The sequence below is a fragment of the Pleurodeles waltl genome, chromosome 9 (assembly GCF_031143425.1).
Source record: "Pleurodeles waltl isolate 20211129_DDA chromosome 9, aPleWal1.hap1.20221129, whole genome shotgun sequence".
Taxonomy (NCBI): domain Eukaryota; kingdom Metazoa; phylum Chordata; class Amphibia; order Caudata; family Salamandridae; genus Pleurodeles; species Pleurodeles waltl.
Window position 1 is genome coordinate 1,009,375,964 of NC_090448.1, and position 20,893 is coordinate 1,009,396,856.

Sequence of the window (20,893 nt, forward strand, 5' to 3'; positions counted from 1 at the left end):
TAGGCCTAAGGGACAGATTGTATTCTTCACACTTAGATCCTTCCTTCACTCAAATCTCACTATGCAACAACTTAAAAATTTCTATATATTACCCTTTCCAAATGTGCACCTACTTTACCATCATCAAATGAGTCCCCAAAGGCTTGATAATTCCCACATAAGGTAGCTTCTTGTGTCTTACCTCTTTGCTCTCCGTCATCTCACCCTTCACCTACCATCTCTGTCTTATTCCCAGAGTCCAACCCCTTTCCTTGTCGGCTATCCTTACCTTCACTGAAAGACTCCATACCCATACCTTGGTCCTGCATGTACTTACCCTTCACCAAATGAAACCCTAAATCCCCTGCACTAATTTCCTCTCCTCCCGCAACCTGCACTCCTACCTCAATGCCTGCAGCTCCTGTCACTCTGCAAGATTTCTTACCTGGACTCAAGGTCAGGGACCGCATCAAAGCCATCCGCCCCAATATTTGCCTCGCATCTGTTTGAATGGATACTGCCCGTGTTGTCACTGAAATCAGTTCTGGCTGCTGCAAAACACCGACACTACCCCTCCTTTTAGATATTGAGGGCCCATGATGTAGGTCATGAGGCACCGACCACCATATATTTTCTCTCGCCCACCTTCAACAATTCCCCCTTCTTAAAGACCTTCATAATCATAGGCCGGGTTCAACATTCGACCTATACTGCAGGACACACTCTAGATGGGATTTTTACCTCCCTGGCCTCATTAACAATAAGGGACTTGAAGTTGGACTGGCCCAACCATTTTCTCATTTCATTTAATGTGTGCGGAGGTCAGGGAAGGGAGGACAGGCAGGGTGTCACAAAAAACGTCAGGAGTTGGGGCAGAACTAATGATAGGGAATTTTGCCAAAGGTTGGAGGGCAATAAGGAGAAAGTGTTAACTGAATATGGTTACCCTACTGAGAAATTTTACAAATGGGTTTATGATGCAGCAGAAGTAGCAACCGCTTTGAGAAAGGAGGGCCCATGCGTAGGTCATCACCGTAGGCACATTGGTTCTCTGGGGAGGTTAAAGATCTTCAGAGGCAACTTAGAAGACAGGAGCGGAGGGGGAGACTGGATCCCAGTCACACGGAAACAGTTAGAGAGTTAACACTCAGTTACAAAAGGGCTATTAAGATAGCCAAGTCCAACTATTTTGTTCAGAAAATTGAGTCAGCTATTAATGCCCAAAGAGAACTATTTAAAACTGTGTGGTTGTTGAGCACCCCACCGCCCTCACAGGGCATTGAAAATTTGCAAGTATTTTGTGAGTAAGTGGTTAGGATTTTTAAGGAAAAGATATTACACATTTTTGGGTAGTTTGTGCCCTCTGGTCAGGCAGCAGAGATAGATGTTGGGGCTACTGAATTGACTCCCCCAGTCAAGGAAGGGGATGAGTTGACTGGCCTGTCGGATAGTAAATACCTGCCTCCACGCCATTAGGACTGCTAGGCGGTTGTAATTCAGGTTCTCCTGATGACCCCTGCCCTCCCAAAGTGTGTCAGTTAGCATCAGATCTGATCTCAAAAGGGCTCAAGAGGATCTATCAGGAGATCTTTGACTCCTGAGTATATCCCTCAAAATGGAAAAAGGCAGTTGTGATCCCTCTTACGTAGGAACCGGATGCAAGTACGAAGGAACTGAAGAACTTGCCCCCCATTTCTTTGCTGCCTTGGCGGGCAAAATTTGTAGAAGAGCACATCAATAAGGAACTATCCGAGTTCCTACTTGATACTAATACCCTGGATCCTTCTCAATATGGCTTTTGGAAATATCATGACACTGAATCGGCTCTTGTCTCGATGACAGATCAAATCCGGAGGCAGGTGGATCAGTGGGGGTCAGTGATACTGGTGTAGCTAGACCTATCGGCGGCCTTTGACACTATTTCACCGGCTCGGATGGGGCAAAGGCTACAACAGGTACGCTTGAGGGACAAAGCTCTGAAGCTGTTGGAGACCTTTTTAGATAGGACCATCACTGTCAGCTGCGGGGATTTCAGAGGCCCCTCCAACTGCCCTGTGGGGTGCCACAAGGATCCTCCCTCAGCCCCACTCTATTTGATATTTATGTGTGGCGAAACTCATTCAATCATTTGGTTTCCAAGACTAGTCCTATGCTGACGATAGCCAGATCATTGCGTCCATCTCTGGTGATTGTGGAGAGGTGGCAGATCATTCTAGGATGTGTATGGTAGATGTTGGCTATTAGATGAGATTGAACTGGTTGAAAATGAATGCTGAAAAAACTTTGATTATGCTATTCCGTATGGACAGCACTATCTGGAACGATCGGTGGTGGTCAGCCAATTGTGGTACCTTACCAGAACCTGTGAAAGTTGCCAAAAACCTAGGCGTTCTGTTTGATGATAGTCTATTTTTCGAGGCCCAGGTAAACAGGACTGTGAGTTTCTGTTTTTGGATAATTAGAATGTTGAGGAAGGTTCTGGTCTTTCTTCTAAGGGATTTGAGGGCAGCAGTGACCATTGCACTGATTACATCCCGCTTGGATTACTGCAATACTCTCTATCTCAGCACTAACCAGCTTTCTATCAACAAGCTTCTAAGCATTCAAAATGTGGCAGCTTAGCTGGTGCTGGGACTTCCTAGGTACTGCTCGGTGAGGGAAGGGCTTAAATTCCTGCACTGGCTTCCAGTAAAAACAGAGCATGTTTTACAAGGCCCTGTGTCTCACCCATAAAGCTCTTCATTGACAAGATTCTCATTATCTCAGGTCTGCTCTAAGTTGGCATGTACCAAGAAGAACATTGAGATCTGTGGGACAGCTTAAAGTAACCATTCCATGGTGCAGGAAAACTAGATGTGGTGCTCGGTCTTTTAGTGTTGCAGTTGCTAAGCTTTGGAACTCTTTGCCTTCCCATATTAGATCTGTAATTGCTCATATGCTATTCCACAGACAGGTAAAGATGTGGCTTTTTCCATCTGAATAGTCCAAGGGGCACCTTCTACTGATCTGTTGCTATGGCTTGCCTGTTATGGGGGGGTCCTCTGCCAATCTCTTTCATCTTTTGATGTCTTTCCGTGGGGGTCTCTCCCTGACTTGCACTTGGATACCTCTTTGATTTAATGTGCTTTACAATTCATAAATACAAATACATAGTCCAATTCCACCTCCATCATCCCCATCACACCCATAACCACTTGTACCAGGCACTTCACTGTTACCCAAACCACCATCACCAAATTGTGCCTCATAAAGATCTTGGCAAGAATCCTGGCTTGCAAGGTGGACGTAGAAGCTCTGACTTCGGACCATGATCTCGAAGCCACACGAAACCCTCCCGGCTGCCTCACATCCGCTGTCTCCAAAAGCCCTAACTGCCCCACCTGGCTGGCTATGCTGACCCTGTCCTGCCTAACCTGGACTAACCGGAGGCCTGTTAGGACACCACACCCACCTCCCTGCCCCCATCCTGAAATGCCTCCGCCCCCATCCAAACCACTGCCCGCAACCTGTCTGACCTGGGAGCCGCCTGGCCTGAAATTCCTACTAGGGGTACCTCTGCATCTGAGCCTGCACTCCTCATCCCCTAGCAAACCACCATGGTACACCACCTCACCAGCCAATTCCAGGGCCGAGGTACCCGGGGCCCAGCCATCATGGGGCAAACCTAAGGGGCACCTGACCTCCCTAGTATGGTAAATAAGCCCCCTCCCCTGGTGCCCTCACCTCCCACTAAGACTACTGGAAGACAGGAGGAGGGGGTGGGGGAGCATTAACTTCCCCTAAAACAGGCTGAAACACCTCCTGCACCTGCCTACGTGGACTCCAGGGGCAGACCCAGGTCACCTCCAAGCTCAGGTTGCACAGTTGTCCCCATGTGACTAGGAAGCATCACTTCTATTCTGCTGACTAAAGTCTCCTGAGGGAATGGCGGCCTCAGCAGCACTCAGCTGGACAGGCCCACGCTTCCCCTTGCCTCGCCCAGCAACAGTAGCATGCTGTCCTGAGAGGGCTCCTGTGCCTCCATCACCCACATCCTTGTAACTCCCACACCTGCTTTCACTGCTCCTCTCTTTCCATTAAAGACAGAAGTGCAGCGAGGCATCATAGCCCGAGTCAGCAGGCCTGCCGCGCTCGCCTCAGCACTGACCGTGCCCGCAGGAATCCGCTGTTGTTTCTCTGAAGGAGGAAAGCAGGCGAACGCCACGGTTGACACTCCCCCTGGGTCTTGCATTCGAAACCCCGACCTGCTGCAATGCACCGTCTGCGAGCAGGTCATCCCTTCCTGCTTCCTGGAGTGTCAAGTGTGCCTGCTTCATGTTCGCACTCAAATCTGACATGCTGCTATTGCCAGCAAAAAAAAAACACCAATGTATAATGACCAATACAGAGAAAAACGCAAAAAATGCTTAAAGCTCTTTCTGCCAATCGTTGGGAAAAAACAAAATGGCACCTAAGCCATTTGTCCTCAAGCCTTACACCTTCTAAACCCCACTCCTGCGCTTCTAAGCTAATCACTTTGTCCCCCATCCTCAGACCCTAACACTTGCCCAAAGTTCCCGGGGAGATACGGCATTCTGCTCCCCAACCTCAAAATCTGCATGTTATTCCCCATTATTGGTGAAAACTCGTAACTGGGTGGTATTTATCATACCCGATAAACTCCAAATTAGTGGAGTGGGATTTTATTGGGTGTGATAAAAAGCCACCAATTACCAGCCAATTCGAAATGAGGTCTAATTGTAGGTTTTCATTCCTTCAACTGTTTAGAGAAATTAAACCAGGTTTATATTTAGTGTGGAAAATCATTTTATTATAGACCTCATCACTCTAAGTTGTATGTATAATTCCATTAATGATAACTTTAGGATATGTTGTTATGTTATGTTATAATATGTTCAAATGTATAGCACACTGATCACACGAGAGTATCCAGAAGCTTGGGCAGGTGTGTAGGTTTGTGGTCCCAAGGTGCCTACACAAAGAGCTAGATCTTCAGCCTCTTGCCGAACTGGGTTGAGGGAGGTCATTCCATGTCTTGGGTGCGATGCAAGAAAACGAGCGACCTCCAGTTTTGCTTCTGTGGTTGCAGGAAATGTGTGTGTGAGTGAGACAGAGCACAGGTGTCTGGTGCGTTCGTGAAGGTGTACCCCAAGTCACCAGTTTGTGATGAAGACACAGAATAGTAGCTGTGTAATTATAGAATGCGAGTGGAACACTGAATGCACTGGTTTGAAAAAGGAAGATTGATTATCTGAACCAGTAACATCTGGATGGCTGAGACATTTCTTCTTTCTTCAAACTTGGCAATCCTTTTGAAAGTGAAGGCGTTCTGCTTAGAAGACTTTTAACTTTGTTACAATGACCCAATGATACTATGACTCCCATTACATAAATTCAGCAGGGAGGTAGGGTCCGACTCATTCCTGAGTCCTGTCTTACTCTCCCCTTTATGCAGCACTCCGGAACTGTCCACTTTCCTTGTATTTTGGTGGTGCCTGGCTCCACCCTAGCTGCAATATCGATAGCTGAGTATGAGCACGGGACTCTCCTCAGTTTTAAATATTTTTTTATGTTTTATGGTAAATGGTATTTATGTAGCTCTTACTACCACTAATAAGGCATTAAAGCGCTTTGTGGAGAGTAGTGTGCTACCCGGAACCCAATGTATCATTATTATTTTTTATTAGTTGTGTTAGATGTCTGTTCTTGAAATTGTGTGTTTACTACAGTTTAGAGCAGGGATGAGATGATGAAAGGGTTGAGATGAGTGAGAGAGAGTAGGACTAGGGCAAAGGTTGAAAGGAGGATTTTTTTTAATTGCAAAAAACTGAAATGATCTTATACCTATATATATATATATATATATATATATATATATATATATATATATGACACTTGGTGATTTTTTTTCATTGGCTGGAGAAAGTCCTACTGTATAAATACCAATTTGTGCATAGAAGCAGCACAATTTACATGGTTGGATGTGCACGTTTATCTCGTTTAGAAGTATGCAAACCTTTCATTACATTTCTTAATGTGTAAACAGAAGTTGCAAATATGGCAGTGTCGTATATACACATGTATTTTGTAGTGTAATATACATTTTCCCCTTATATAACTGCTTATAGCAAGAGGCATAGTTCAATGACACATATAAGGACAACTTCATCTCTAAGCCATGAGAAGCATAGTTTGTCATGTTTGTGCAAACTGTTGTGGTACACTGTTGTCTTGGAGTATAGTTGTCATGTAAGGAAGAAGCAGTTTTCGATTAATCTTCTGAAGGTAAGCTGCTTGAACAGAGAAAGATGTTCCACTCATGTTTATTTTTCTTGTACATGTGAACAAGAGATGGAGAGCCATTCTTGAGATCAGGTTCCTTTGTTGATGTATTTGTTGATTTTTTTCCTGAAGAAGAGGGGTCTTTGGCATGTATTGCTTTGTGTGTGATACAAAGCAGCCTGATGGTGGATCTTCTTGTAACTGGTAACCAGTGAAGGACCCCCAAAATAGGGGAGACATGAGTCTGTGGCTTTCTATGTAAGAGGAGTCTAGCGGCAGCATTCTGAATTCTCTGTAATCTTCTCATAGTTGACCAAGGTGAGCAATGATGACAACCATTAGCGGAATCCAGTTTTGATAGGATAAGAGATGGTCGCTTGAAACTTAAGGGGGAATCCTAGGTGAAGGAAGATGCATCACAAGAGAGAAAACTTGATCTGGCTACCTTATCCAATTGTGCCTTCAATGACAGCTTGGCATCCATGGTAATTCTGAGGTTTCTTACCTCCTTAGATAGTTTTGGTAGTGGTCCAAGATCGCCAGGTCAGATGCAGGGAGAGTCATAGGTTTTTCAGTCACCACAGGTGAGTATTTCAGTTTCAAGGCATGTTATTTGAGGTAGCTCCATGTCTGAGGTGCAGATTGGAGAGAAAACGCGGCCATGCCCAAGATTGCGGGGCAGCAGTAAACAACCTCGGAAGATGAAAACTCAACTGAACAGCCCACCCCCCAAAAATCAAACAAAAAAACTTGCCTGGATGAATTGGAGGCCTCCGGGACGTGAGGAGAGGCTCAACACTTACAGCAGCACTGGCATCCGCTCCCGTAGGTGCAGGACAGTTGTGCACCTGGGATCGAGCCATGAGTGAGCCTGGCTCTGGGGTACTTGGCCCTCACTGACAAACAGAACTGGCCCTGTAGAGTGAAGGGAGATAGGGTGAGATGGGCCAGCTCTAGGTGAACTTGATTAAATGCCATACGGGCTCGAGGGGGCCCCCCGGGACAATAAGGGGCAATATTGAAGTACAGATACCCTGATATGATTCCCAGCACATGCAGATGTGGCAGTCGACAACATGATTGTGTGACAGGCCTGAGATGAAGAATACGACCACTCCTAGAGTCGAAGGGAAAATCCATCCTCTTCTCTCCCCCCTACAGCGGGAGCAGAAAACATACAAACAAAGCACAGAGTACCCAACAGAGACTGAGGCCACACACAAGATGGTGGCATGAACATGAATGGGCCCTGGTTGAGTGAGTGGAAACGGGCTGGACCCAGAAAAGGTTGGAGCCATGCATCATGGAACAATGTACACTGAGGCTCGGTGCCCCACCCGACTTGCAGACCCGACACAGGAGTACACCAAGTGGCAGAAACTAAGGCGGTGAACAGAGGATTGAAGGAGAGGGGCGGAGGGATGCACGTGCCTTGGAAGACATGTCATAAGGAAAGGTGGACAGGTGAGACACAGAGGGACACGTATGAGTCTTCCCTAAGGCATTGATTGTCTATGTCTCACCTGCAGAAGTAGATGCCATATCTTGTCTCTGACTGATTTCTGGCTCAGTTGTGCCCACCTCCCTCCATTCTCCCTCTCCAGATGTCAGCTGGAGAGGCGTGCCTCTGGGATGGGGTCCTCTGGAAAGGAGTAGATACCCTCCCTTACAGCTATATTCTACTGCCATACGTCCCGGGGCCGTAAGAAACACCACTGAACTAGACTGGTCCAGTACTCATATATATGGGAAGATAGTGATAGGGTTGAAGTGTGTCCCATGGTGAAGAACCTCATGTCTATTACGATAGTAACGGAAAGGGGGTGCTTGAAGCCTGGGGTATCCCCTGAGGCTGGCCTGCTGGTGTTGAGACTGGAGAGAGTGGCAGTGGCATCCTATTCTTGCACACTACTGCACGGATAGGTGACATGACCCGTCGGTGGCAGGACCCACTTAATAGTGTGTTGTAGTATAAAATAGGGTCAACAGATCACAGACAAAGTGACACAGGGAGCAGGATCATCGTATGCTCAAAAGTGCTCAAGGTTCCACAACAAGATCCATTGTGCCAGCTGGGTGCTGACTAAGTCCCAATGATGTACACAGCGGATCAAGATTTGGAGGTTTACAGTGCTACTATTCTTGCAGCCATAAAGGATATAAAAACTGCCCTGGAGTTCAAAATAGATAGTCACTCAAGAGGTCAACCACCTCTGGACTGACCATAGGAAATCGGTTGATTGAGTAATAGAGACATACTCTACATTGGGCACTACCCGTCCAACGGTGGTGGAACATGCTACTCAAATACAGTCACTCAAGCGTAAATTGGCCCATCTACAGGAGAGAGCAGAGGATGCAGAGAGTTGCTCCCACTGAAAATATATTCACCTAGCTGGAGTGCCGGAATGGGCAAAGGGCCCACGTGTGGATCTTTTCCTAGAGGAGTGACTGGCATCAGTAGTGATGGAGAGAAACTTCAAACTCGTTTAGCGTGGAACGCGCCCACAGGATGCCAGGCAGACCACCAGGTGGGCCTCTGAGAACGATTGTATCCAGATTGTTTAATTTCCGGGATAGGGAATGCTATCCTCCAGATGGCACACTCACACGGCCCATGGTTGATAGAGAGACAGACAATTAACATTTATCCAGAATATCCAGCTTTGGTTCAAAGACAGAGGGAATCCTATATGAGGGTCAAACAACATCTGAGGAGCCTGGATACCCGTTACTCCTTGCTGCTCCCTGCAAAACTGAGAATTATAGAGAAGGGCAAGTCATACTTTTTTGCCTTTGCAGCAGAGGTTTGGCACTAGCTCGAACAAAAAGGATACCAACTCCTGACAGACAGGGGTAAGGACACACACCCCCAACCTTGGCGGAAGCAGCAACAGCAGTGGAGAAGGAGGAACATATTGCATGCCAGTAGTTGAGGTATTGTTTACTGTTTAGAGGTTTGCAGTGATGTGACACCACACTTTTTCGTGGGGAGCTCTTTACCTCTGATGGGCCAGCGGCAAGTGGGTGAGGGGACAAGGCCTTTTGCAGGATGACTTACCATATGCTTAAACTGTTGAGTTGGAACATGAACAGCTTGGGAAATAAGATAAAAAGGGGACTGGTGATGAAAGTGTTGGTGAGATGTGGAGCAGATGTTGGATTCTTGCAGGAAACCAATATGAAAGGTAGCAAAGGAACATTATTGGCATGGGGAAAATATGGGCAAACGCTACTCTTTCTATAAGCTTACCCAGGAATATTCCATTTGCTATGGGTATGTAGTTATCAGGGTCTTGTTTGTCCAGGTTAGTTTTCTTTAAATAATGAGCGCATGTATGCCTTTTTTAAATTTCTCTGGGAAAACTGCTGTTAAAGAGTTGTTGATAAGTGTTCTGATTGGTATAACAGCAGGCTGGATCAAAAGAGTGAAGGTAGACAGAACGCTGGTGATGCCAGCCAGTGTGAGGCTTATCCAGTTCAAATACTTTCACAGGCTATATTATGCCCCAAAAGGTTATGGCAGATGGGGAGAAGGGTTAGCCCAATTGCCTCAGATGTACAACTGCAAGATACTGATTCATACATGTGATATAGGAATGCCACATCGTACAGGTTTATGGAACTACCATCCTAAACATGTTGGATGTTGTAGTGGGCTTCCAATTTGAACGCAGCCCACGGATGGCCATACTGGGGGTGTTCCTGGAGTGGGATGGTCAGTAGGGGCAGAAAACGCTCATCGGAAATGGGTGTATGGTTTCCAAGTGTGACATCACGAGACACTGGAGGGCCCCAGGGATCCCCTCCCACACATAATGGCTATGGGGAATGGATTACTGCTGTATAGCAGAATTATCTGTTTACAAAGCAGGGGGATGCTCACAGAAGCATTCCAAACTGTGAGGCCTGTGGTGGGGCTGGTTTGATATCTGTACACATGGTCAACGAGGTGACGGCCAATGCAGGGTGGGGTTAGCAGGTGGGAGAGGAGCTTATGAACCTACTTTGTTTCTACATATAGGTCACCCCTAAGGTGCCCCGGGGAGGGTTACCATGTAACTATAAGCAGGGACATTATAAAAGGTGTTTTATATGTCATGGGGAGGGAAAAACTGCTCATTTCATTTTTCTCATATTTAGCTCCATAGGCTAACATTGGAATATTTCATATAAGCATAAATGTTGTTAGGAAGTAGCTAAATGTGTCATTCAAGGACTCAAAAAGTTGGTAATGAGAACTCCAACAACTTGCCAATGTTGAATTTGTCATAACTGATGCAGATGAGAAATTGCAGGGCTGTCTTTTCTGTAAGCCAAAATCCAACCTGCTAGTGGCCGTTCCTGATTGGTCAGCCTTAACAGGATTAGCCAGGCTGCTTTGATGAGGTTATAAGTGGCCTGCATAGAGCAGAGGTTATCTGGAGGAAGGAGCTCTGCAGCTGCAGGGCTCAGGTCAGGAAGGGGACTGAGTAAATAAAACGGGGCTTTAAAGAGAGCAGGACAGCTAAGAATGCCAGCCAGGCCTATCTCCTCTTTCATACTCATCAGACAGGTGGCAGGCCCAGGAAAGGAATTTGCAGAGGATCTGGAGGGGAGGTTTAATGGAAATAAACCACAGGAGTAGGTTGATTTAGCCAGGTCTTGCTCTGCAAGAAATCATCCATCTTGGATTTTAAAGTGCAGTGCTTTGTGGGACAAGAAAATGCCACACTTTGGAAGACGTTGTTATGCTTTTGGGTAGCACCCTGCATCTCATTGGACAGGAGTGCCCCCCTATTTGTGCCCCAAGATGACTGAATAAATATCTGGGAACTGCATAGCAACTGCTGCCTGAAACCACAAAGAGAAAAATAACTGCCCCGCTGGAACCCTGGTCTGCAACCCACAGGACTGCACTCTTAAGGACTGCTTCTGCTTCTCCTCGCTTCTAAAATGACTCATGAGTGGACTCCCTGAAAGCAGAGCTTGCCTGCACCAACTGTCACAAAAGTCCCCAGCCTGGAGTGCATCCAGTAGACTTTTAAGGAGTTGGCCAGGTGCATTGTGGGAATTGTGGTCCAAACTTCCAAGGACCATCTCAGAGCTTCTAGACCCTTGGATATGTGTTTGGGACACTTTGAGCCCTCAAGGAACATCAGAAAGAGGTTCCAGAAGTTTGGAGGACTTTTGTGAAAAAGCTCCATGAGGTGACTGACCCGTTGATGAGAGTCAAACCGCTGCCGCCGAGCTGCAATCCAGCCTGAATTTCAGGTTTGGTCCGCTGGAGCTCTCGACAAGACTTCCAGGAGTTGACCGGGGCTTCACAGAAACTCATGCCAATGATGTCGCATTGGAACCCAACATGATCAGGAGCTTTGCCTAACAAGCAGCGAAAAAGCTCCTGAAAAACAACTAAGTCCGAAAGTAAAACTTTGACCGAGGCCTCCCGCTCAGTGTATCCAAGCAGGGCTCCATCGCGGTTGGGCTCAAAACGTGACTTGGTCTCAGTTTACCGCGATCAGATGTCCCCGGTTGGCGCTATTGATTTCTAAGCACTAGAAAGCACATTTTTGATTTAATTTTTAAAAATTCATATCTCTGGCTTCCTATATTGTTTTTTTTGTTTTGGTGTCATTTTAAATTTTAAAGATATAAATATTTCTTATGTTTATAAACTGGTGTGTGATTTTTATTGCATGTTGTGTCTTACTTATTTACTGTATTGGTGTATATAGATGCTTTACATGCCTGTCTCCTAAGTTAAGCCTGACTGCTCATTGCCATGCTACCAGACGTTCACCCAGGGGCTAATATTTTGAGACCTTGACTGGATCTAACATTGGATCGGTGGCCTCATTGCTAGTGGTAGGTGCATACTTACCCCTAATAATAATCTTCTTTCCAACAGGCACTCGGGGTAGGGGGAAGGCCCATATACCATGCATGGAACATCCTCGACCGAACAATGTCATTACAGAAATGCTCTCTAGATATATTGTATATCAGATGGATGGAGGTCCTTTTATTTCTCAATAATCTTATTGTTATGAATATCCATATTAGATTTGTCCTAGTTTTTCAAGAAAATCCCATACATTTATAAACAGAAGTTCTCTGGATGATGTATTTTGTTTGAATCTGCTCAAAAGAGCGTAATTCACCGTCTTATTAAAAGTTCTATGACTGACAGTCTCCAGACTCTTGCCAGACTGTACACTGTGGCTCTCGAAAAATCCCAAGCAACGAAAGGTAGTCCCAGAGTGAGTATATAGGTTAATATTGGTAACAAAACACAAACTCTGCCAGTCCTTCCAGGCTATCTCCAGAGCCTTAAATCTTACATTTTCAAAAATAACTAGGTCCCAGAATCTGTATGAAGCCACCCAGACCTCTTTCTAAGGGGAAAAATAAAAGATAGAACTTGCTTCTGTATCTGGTTGGCCTGGTGGTTCTTGGGTTCTCACGTTGAAAAGAATTGATATGTGTGACACCAATGCTGTTCAAATACAGGACCTTTAGTCTGGGAAAGCAAATTCAACTATTGCTTTGGGGGCTTTATCAAATTTCAATGCACTCCATGGCTTTAAGTAACCATAGGGAAATCTTAAAATTGCAGTCAGTTTGCAAATAAAAATCATGGAGTGCTATGAGAGATCTTGATGAAAATACAAATAAAAATGTGGGAATTTTGTTAATATCGCATCTTCTGAACATACCAACGTGTATTTGATGCTAATCCTTCATACTGTTAATATAATCTCCTAGAAGGTGTTCATAATTAGCATGGAAGAGATCAGTAATATCTGTAGTGATACTAACCACTAAGTAAAAAGCAAAGGAGACAACCCTGGCATTTGTAGAAGTAGTAGCTTTGATACATATGATTTGAGTATTTTGTTTGCCTTTAGATTATGTCCTGAAAACGTACCAAAGATTGATGTGTTTCTCTATACTTAGTTCATGGATCTATCCACCTTCTAAATGAACGCAGCAATATTGTCTGTGTGCACCAAGCCTTTAATACCAATCTCATTATAGATAAATGGTATATCCTTAGATTCTTTTACAGACTTCCAGAATGGTTAGAGATGAGGAGGAAATAATAATGGTGATTTAGGGCACCTTACTAGGTTATCCTCCGTCGATTCTGATAAGGGATGACGAATTACCCACGATGGTGCTCTTTGCAATCAAAGATTGATTTAGTACCTGTATATATCATATAAAAAATTCTCTAATCCCCATTCTCGAACACCAGAGGAAACACCTAGGGAGCATATCAAAGGCTTTTTCTGCATCTAACATTACCACCCAGAAGTTTTATTGAACGCCTGTGGGGCATCAGGCAATGTGACTCCCGATTTATTTTGTGCTGTTATGGCCCTACTTGCAATAAATCCTTGTTGGCATGGGGAATCCAGTTTTCTAATCACATTAGCTAATCATCTAGCAAAGATCTTTGAATAGATTTTGGTATCACAATTGATCAACAAGATTGGGTGATATGGACCGCGTTCTATTTTGGTTTTTCTTTTTTTAAAACAAATACAATACAATATATTGTTTGATAAAATTATACCAGTATTCTATCTTTTGTTGCCTCCCTTCTATGGGTTTATATATCCCCACTTCTTTTATATATGCATCTATGCCTGTCTCCTATGTATTGGTCTCTGGAGTGTGTAGTTTATGACAATATCCATGAAATACCAAAGTGATAGACTTGCTACCTGAGTCAATTTGCATTTGTGTCACAAATTGCTGATATATTTTTTCTACTTTCGTTTTGTTTACCTTTCAATGGCCAATACTGCATTGATTTGTTTGCTGTATCAGTATGCCTTCATCCTTTATTCCTGTGCCTTTTTTAAAATCTAGCACTTTCCAAAAAAACTGATATGTAGGAGGATAAGATGTTGGTAGGCATCATGATCTGGTGTGATAGCTATTCTTTAATGCTCAGCAGTGTTGGATTTCAAGCTGTAGTAGCTTCTTGTTTTGCGTCTTACCAACCTTTCAGTTATTAGCATTCTCCTCTATTGCATATCTGAAAGCAGCCACTCATGCAACAGCTTTGAGGGTATCCCATGCGACCACAAGTGAGGCAGAGCCTAGATGAATATACAAAAGTTCATTGAGCATCTTACGCATCTTCTGTCTGTATTCTGAGTCCGATAAGAGTGAACAAGTTGAGTAAAGCATCTTCAGGGGATTGTTATCTGATGTAATTTTGGGACACAACACTATGTCAAACTGACCTGCAAATTCCTTGAAGCATAGGAACATATCTAAACAGGAATGTTGTTTAATCAGGTGTGAGCAAAAGGTACCCCTTGGTTGTTCCGCTTTAGGAAGTTCCGGCCATCTTCTTATACATGCATCTGAATGAGGTGGCTAGTAGATGCCAATACTTTCTTCATGCTAGCTGGCTTTCTGTTTTTTAACCTCTTCTTGGCGGGGCAGTTAAAATCCCAACAAACAATCATATATCCTTTGCACATGGCTAGTTCTGTGCTAAAAAAATTGAATATACCTGGTTCATTTGAGTTTGGCTCCTGCATAGTGCATGCCATTAATCACTCTTTAGGCCCTGTGAATTGTGCTATGATATATCTGCCCCGAGTGGTGTGAAGGACGTGGAAGGTACCAGGCTGCTCCAGTATAGCCACCCCCGAATGGATGGAAGCTGCATTGTGGCTACTGCTATTTCATACCGAAAATGTCTATGTAATCTCCTATTTGTTGATTGAAATTTGAATTTCTTCTGGACAAACTATAAATACTATACCTTTCTGATTTACTGCTACCAGTCATCTTTCATGATCCGAATTGATGCTCTTTACATTTCATGTAAATGCAGAGGCTTCAGCCGTAAGCATTTGACGTTCTAGAATTCTCAAATCGATTTCCTTTGCAGTGATGTCTAATTGGTAATTTCCTCCTTTCCCCACATTTTCCCTGATTCTGACCCTTCACCCATCCATTACCACGAACCGCAACAGCACATGCTGGCCCTACCAAATCCTCTCTTACCTGTACCACCGCATGAAAATTATCCACCACAACCTGCCTGTGCTGTATTGACAGGCATGAGAATTTCCCTAAACTGCACTTACCGCTTCCCCCAGCCCCAAACCCCCCACACTTCTCACAGTTCACTCCCCACCATTCTTACCCTCAAATTATGAACCCCATACGTGGGATCTGGTCCACTATAAATTATGGAAACCTACTACCCAACCCTGATGTGCTGTATTAGATTTTCTGGTATTTCCATATTACGTTTTGATTAGCTTTCCCATGTATTCCTATACTTCAATTTTGTATGTGCAAAAATAAGTCAGTTGATCCTTCACAAAATTCAGTCTTGCAGGTTCCTAAAGGTAAGCTTGAGCACCTGTATTGTGGAGGGAGGAGACAATTTTCCTTAATCTTCAATGCATCTTAATGGTACAGTGTCAGAGATCAGTCCTTAAAGACCATTCTTTCACTTTAATAGGATTGTCGGGGCAAGCTTTTTGGAAGGTCACCTTACGAAGAGGAGAGTTTCCTATGTATATTGATTTTGCAATTGGTTTCCTTGGATCTCTCCATGGAGTATTATGTGGTTTTGCTCCCTTGCTTTACCTTGCCTTCTTCTGCAGACGAAGATGATGAGCACTACGGATTTGCAGCTGGTAAGTGCCTTCAGTACCTTCCTTGATTCCCAAGACTCATAGGTTATTCTCAAGATTTTTCTGATCCTTAATCTTCCAATCTTTATTGATGAGTCACTTTTTGTTTGTCATCTGCCACTTGCGCTGAATGTGCAGTTGCTGCCTTAATCTCATCAGTCCTTGCTTCGAGCTGCTTCACTTTAGCGAGAAAATAGAGCGGTTTGGAGCCTGCCCATTGATTACCATTGGTTTGTTTTCCTTGTCACATCTCATTTGCCTTTTTCTTTTTCAATTCCCAGCTTGTCAATCCTACGTTAGTCCATCCCATGGAGCACTGCCTCTTTGCAATCTCAGCCCACTGCTTCTACCCACCATCCTCATTCTTGTGCCCTTTCATGTGCTCCTTCACAGGGCTTCCCCCAAGCCTGTACCCTCTGTGTTGCTTTCTTTCCCCCTTGTATTGCTTTTTGTCCTGCCTCCAACCCCTGTTGCCTTTACATCAGCTCCAGCCCTCTCCCTTCTTGCTTTCACCTCTCCTCCCATGTTGCTTTGGTGTTCCCTCACATGCTCCCCATGTTGCTTTGCCATTTGCTCTACCCAACCCTGTGATGCTTCTCCCTTCCCCCACCCTCCCATGTGTTGCTTCCATCCCCATGCCTGACCGTTTTGTTAGTTCTTTTTAGTTCCCAATCCACTGCCTCACTCTAGCATTCTTACCTTGTGCTTCTCCCAATTGTATCCCCCCACCCGCACCCTCTGTGTTGCTTTCTCTCACTCCTGTGTTGCTTTCATTCCTGCCTCCTACCCCTGTTACTTTTACATCAGCTCCAGCCCTTGCCCTTCTTGTTTTAACGTTCCCTCTCATGTTGCTTTGGTGTTCCCCGCGTGCTCCCCAGTGTTGCTTCACCATTTGCCCCCTACCTTCCCGTATGTTGCTTCCACTCCCCCGCCTGTTTGTTTTGTTAGTTCTACCTCATTCCTGATACAACTCACATCAGTAGCTAAAAAGAACAAGCATTTGCATTGCAACGGGTCTAGCGTTTGCTCATGCTAGAGCTGATAGCGTTGTAAACTCCTAACCCGACTTTTCACCTATCGGCAAAAGTGCATTAATGTACGTAACCCGAAAAAGTGCAATTAACTGTGTAAAGCGCTCGACTTCTGCCAAGTGAAATTGCACTAGTAAATTAGAGAAAAAATAGCCCATGAGCCGGACAGAAAACAGCGAGCCTCGCATGTTTTCTGTACTTGGTCGCTGCGCTCGAGGAGGGCTAGCCACCGGAAAAGGCATGACGTATGCATGCCTTCGAGTAATGAAAGCAAGCAGATTTTAATAGGCAAGCCCACGAACCAATGAAAAACACTGACGTGACGTCGACAGGGCTCCGAGCCCTTTTCTAAACCCTAAAGCGTCTCGCTGCGATACGCATGCGTGAGCGCATGCAACTCAGGCTCGACCCTAAAAAAGCAGCAGTGTCATTTGGTAGGCGTGCGCACGCAAGGTGCACGCTCTTACAAAATGACGGAGGTAGAACCATCAAATACTTTTTTTTTTATTTAGCCATTCTGCACTGCACCTACTTATTGAGCAGCATGGCTAAAAAAACATGGGCAGTGCCCACAGGTCACAAAAGTGAGACCTATTGGCTTTGCCAATGCTTATTTGGATCAGTACCCAAGTGCTTGCTCATGTGTCCCTTTATGAACTGTGAGAGAGGTAGGTTTTCTGATGGCCTTGTAAAGGACACTGCTACCTACCGATCTTATATCAAGTGGTAGTTGGTTCCAGACCCTAATACAGTGACAGTTTTCCTGACTAGTACCTCTCAAAGGAATATTTATTTTCCTGCCAGGTTGTGTACTGCCAGGCATATTTTTCTGCCTGGAGTGTATTAGTAGATTGAAGCAACCCTTAGTATGAAGCCAGTGCCGTGCTGAAATTTGTGAATTAAGAAGAGCATACTAAACTCTATTCTGGACTGTACCATATATCAGTGTATTTACCATAGTAGTCTCTTAATTTGGGAGCTCTCCGTACTCTATTTGTGGCAAAACGTTTAATTCTTTTAATTGTGTATTCTGTGAGTGCAGGGCACACACCAGCATGGGTGAGTCTGTAGTCACACCAGAACTTTCTTTTTGTGATATTCGACCATTTAGGTTGGAATTACTGGGCCTCAGATACTCCTCCATTGCTGCCCTTGCTATGTTTGAGCTGGTCTGGGGAGATCCACAGCCTCCGACTGGAGGTCAGCACTGTGCCATGGCCAAACTGCCCACCTGTTCCTGGACTTCTGCAGTAGTTTCTTTCAGAAATCTGCGAGGGGTTCTGACAAGAGCGCTTCCTTACAATTGTAGTGGTCAAAGTCACAGCTTTGTATCAGTACTCCTAAGCGTGTGACAAGTGTGTTAAATGAGTTACTAGTTTCACAGGTTTTGCTCATCGAGTGAAAAATGTACCATGTACAAGCTTTGCTATTTTGAGGCAGAAACCCTCCTTAAGGCCTCGATGTCGGTATCCGCTGTAGAAACTTCAAAGACTGAACAATATCTGGCACTAGGACACCCTAGAGGGAAATTCAGCACGTTTAAGTAATTTAACTGGACAAGTGAACCAGTGGCGTAGCGTGGGGGGTGCAGGGGGGGCCGGCCACACCGGGCGCAACATCTTGGAAGAGACTAAATCCACGGGTTAGGGGGCGCAAATTACTTGCCTTGCCCCGGGTTAGGGGGCGCAAATTACTTGCCTTGCCCCGGGTGCTGACAACCCACGCTACGCCACTGAAGTGAACACAGTCTTTAGTGTCAGGTCCGAAGCTGTGCAACAGAATGCTTTTCTGGTGGTCTTTGATGGTCTTTCTCTTTTACCTTAATTGCTGCAAGGTAGATTTTAAATCCCCCATGCACCGAACATCCCCCGCCCACCAGCCAAGATTCCTGGATTTGGAGACACTGAAGTGGAGTGGCATGCCAAAGGCCGGGGCATCTTCAGAATCAGAGGTGCTCACAACACACCAGTGGTTAACCTCATCTTCAATGCACTGACACTCGTCGACTCCATATCAACATTGGATTGTGTTACATCAGGCGGCTCCCATCCGAGGAGGCTATCATGCCTGGCAAGGCAGCAGGACCTACATGCAGCAGGCCTCTCCTTGCGGGAAAAGCAGAACATGGACATTAGGGGCCATGTTTATACTTTTTGAAGCAAAACTGCGCTAACGCAGTTTTGCGTCAAAAAAATTAGCGCCGGCTAACGCCATTCTGAAGCGCCATGCGGGCGCCATATTTAATCAATGACGTTAGCCGGCGTTAGCCGCCGGCGCTGCCTGGTGTGCGTGGAAAAAAACGACGTACACCAGGCAGCGCCGGCGTAGGGGGATATGGAGCTTGGGTGCCAAAAAATGGGGCAAGTCAGGCTGAGGCAAATTTTTCGCCTCAACCCGATTTGCGCCATTTTTTTCGACTCCCAACCCCCATAGAAATGACTCCTGTCTTAGCAAAGACAGGAGTCATGCCCCCTTGCCCAATGGCCATGCCCAGGGGACATCTGTCCCCTGGGCATGGTCATTGGGCATAGTGGCATGTAGGGGGGCACAAATCAGGCCCCCCTATGCCACAAAAAAAATATAAAAAAACACTTACCAGAACTTACCTTAATGTCCCTGGGATGGGTCCCTCCAGCCTTGGGTGTCCTCCTGGGGTGGGCAAGGGTGACAGGGGGGGTCCCTGGGGGCATGGGAGGGCACCTCTGGGCTCCTTCCGAGCCCACAGGTCCCTTAACGCCTGCCTTGTCCAGGCGCTAAAAAACGGCACAAAAGCGGCCGTACGTCATTTTTTTTGACCCGCCCACTCCCGGGAGTGTAAATACGGCGCACATGCCTCGGAGTCAATTTTTTAGACGGGAATGCCTACCTTGCATCTCATTAACGCAAAGTAGGTGTCCACGGTTAAAAATGACGCAAACTCCATGGACTTTGGCGCTAGACGCATCTAACGCCAAAGTATAAATATGGAGTTAGTTTTGCGTCGGAATTGCGTAAAAAAAAACGACGCAATTCCGGCGCAAACAGAGTATAAATATGCCCCTAGGTGTGGCCACTTTGTCATCTGAGTACTATCTGTGAAAGATGTGCAGGAACACTTTTTTATTTGAAGTGTGTGTAGGGGTAGCAGGGGCTGGATGCTGGCATACAAGACAGCCTCTGCGTCACGGAGCACGGTCTTTGTTAGCCTGGTACATGGTAGCTCCATCGGGTGTCCGCCCAGCCCCGACCCCAGCTTCTTAGTTGCTTTTTCGAAGAGCGCGCGTACTGGACGTGCCAGGAGGTGCACTGGTAACTGATTACACTATAGGGGTGAGAGATCATGTATTTTGTTTGTGAGGACAGGGGACCCCTTGAAATATGTGGGAAGAGTTTAGTTTTTGTTGAACGTGAGTCAAGAGAGGACCGCACCCTCCAAGTGAGGGCGATTCAAAGCTAATTACGAAGAAGGGCACCAATTCTGCAACTTGGGCACAAGCACGAGATCACACAAAACGCACAGGAGTCTCGTTGGGAGTTATGCTGCATTTCACACGAGGGAGACTCGAGGAATTCTACTCTTGCACGAGCTGCTTCTTTTCATAAAATTAGATTTCAGCCAATAACTCTTTTCTAAATATGGTAATTCCTGCAGGCTCTCAGAAACTGCAAGACACTGCCATTGCATCATTATTTCCATCCAGCACAGGAACAATATGCATCTTTTAATACAGACATGTATCTTCACGTATATGGTATTTTTTCAAACACCCCATCCTTCACAGGAGAAGGCTTTACAGTGGCATCAAGCGCTATAGAAGCAAGCAACACAGCACACTTGTAGTCAAACTGAAACTACATTTCATGCCGTGTGCACGTAGGTGCACTTAATTTGTGCTGTACCACAGGAGTTATGCAACTTTTAGTTCTGATTCACACATAAGCTGTATATCGATTGACGTGAGAAAC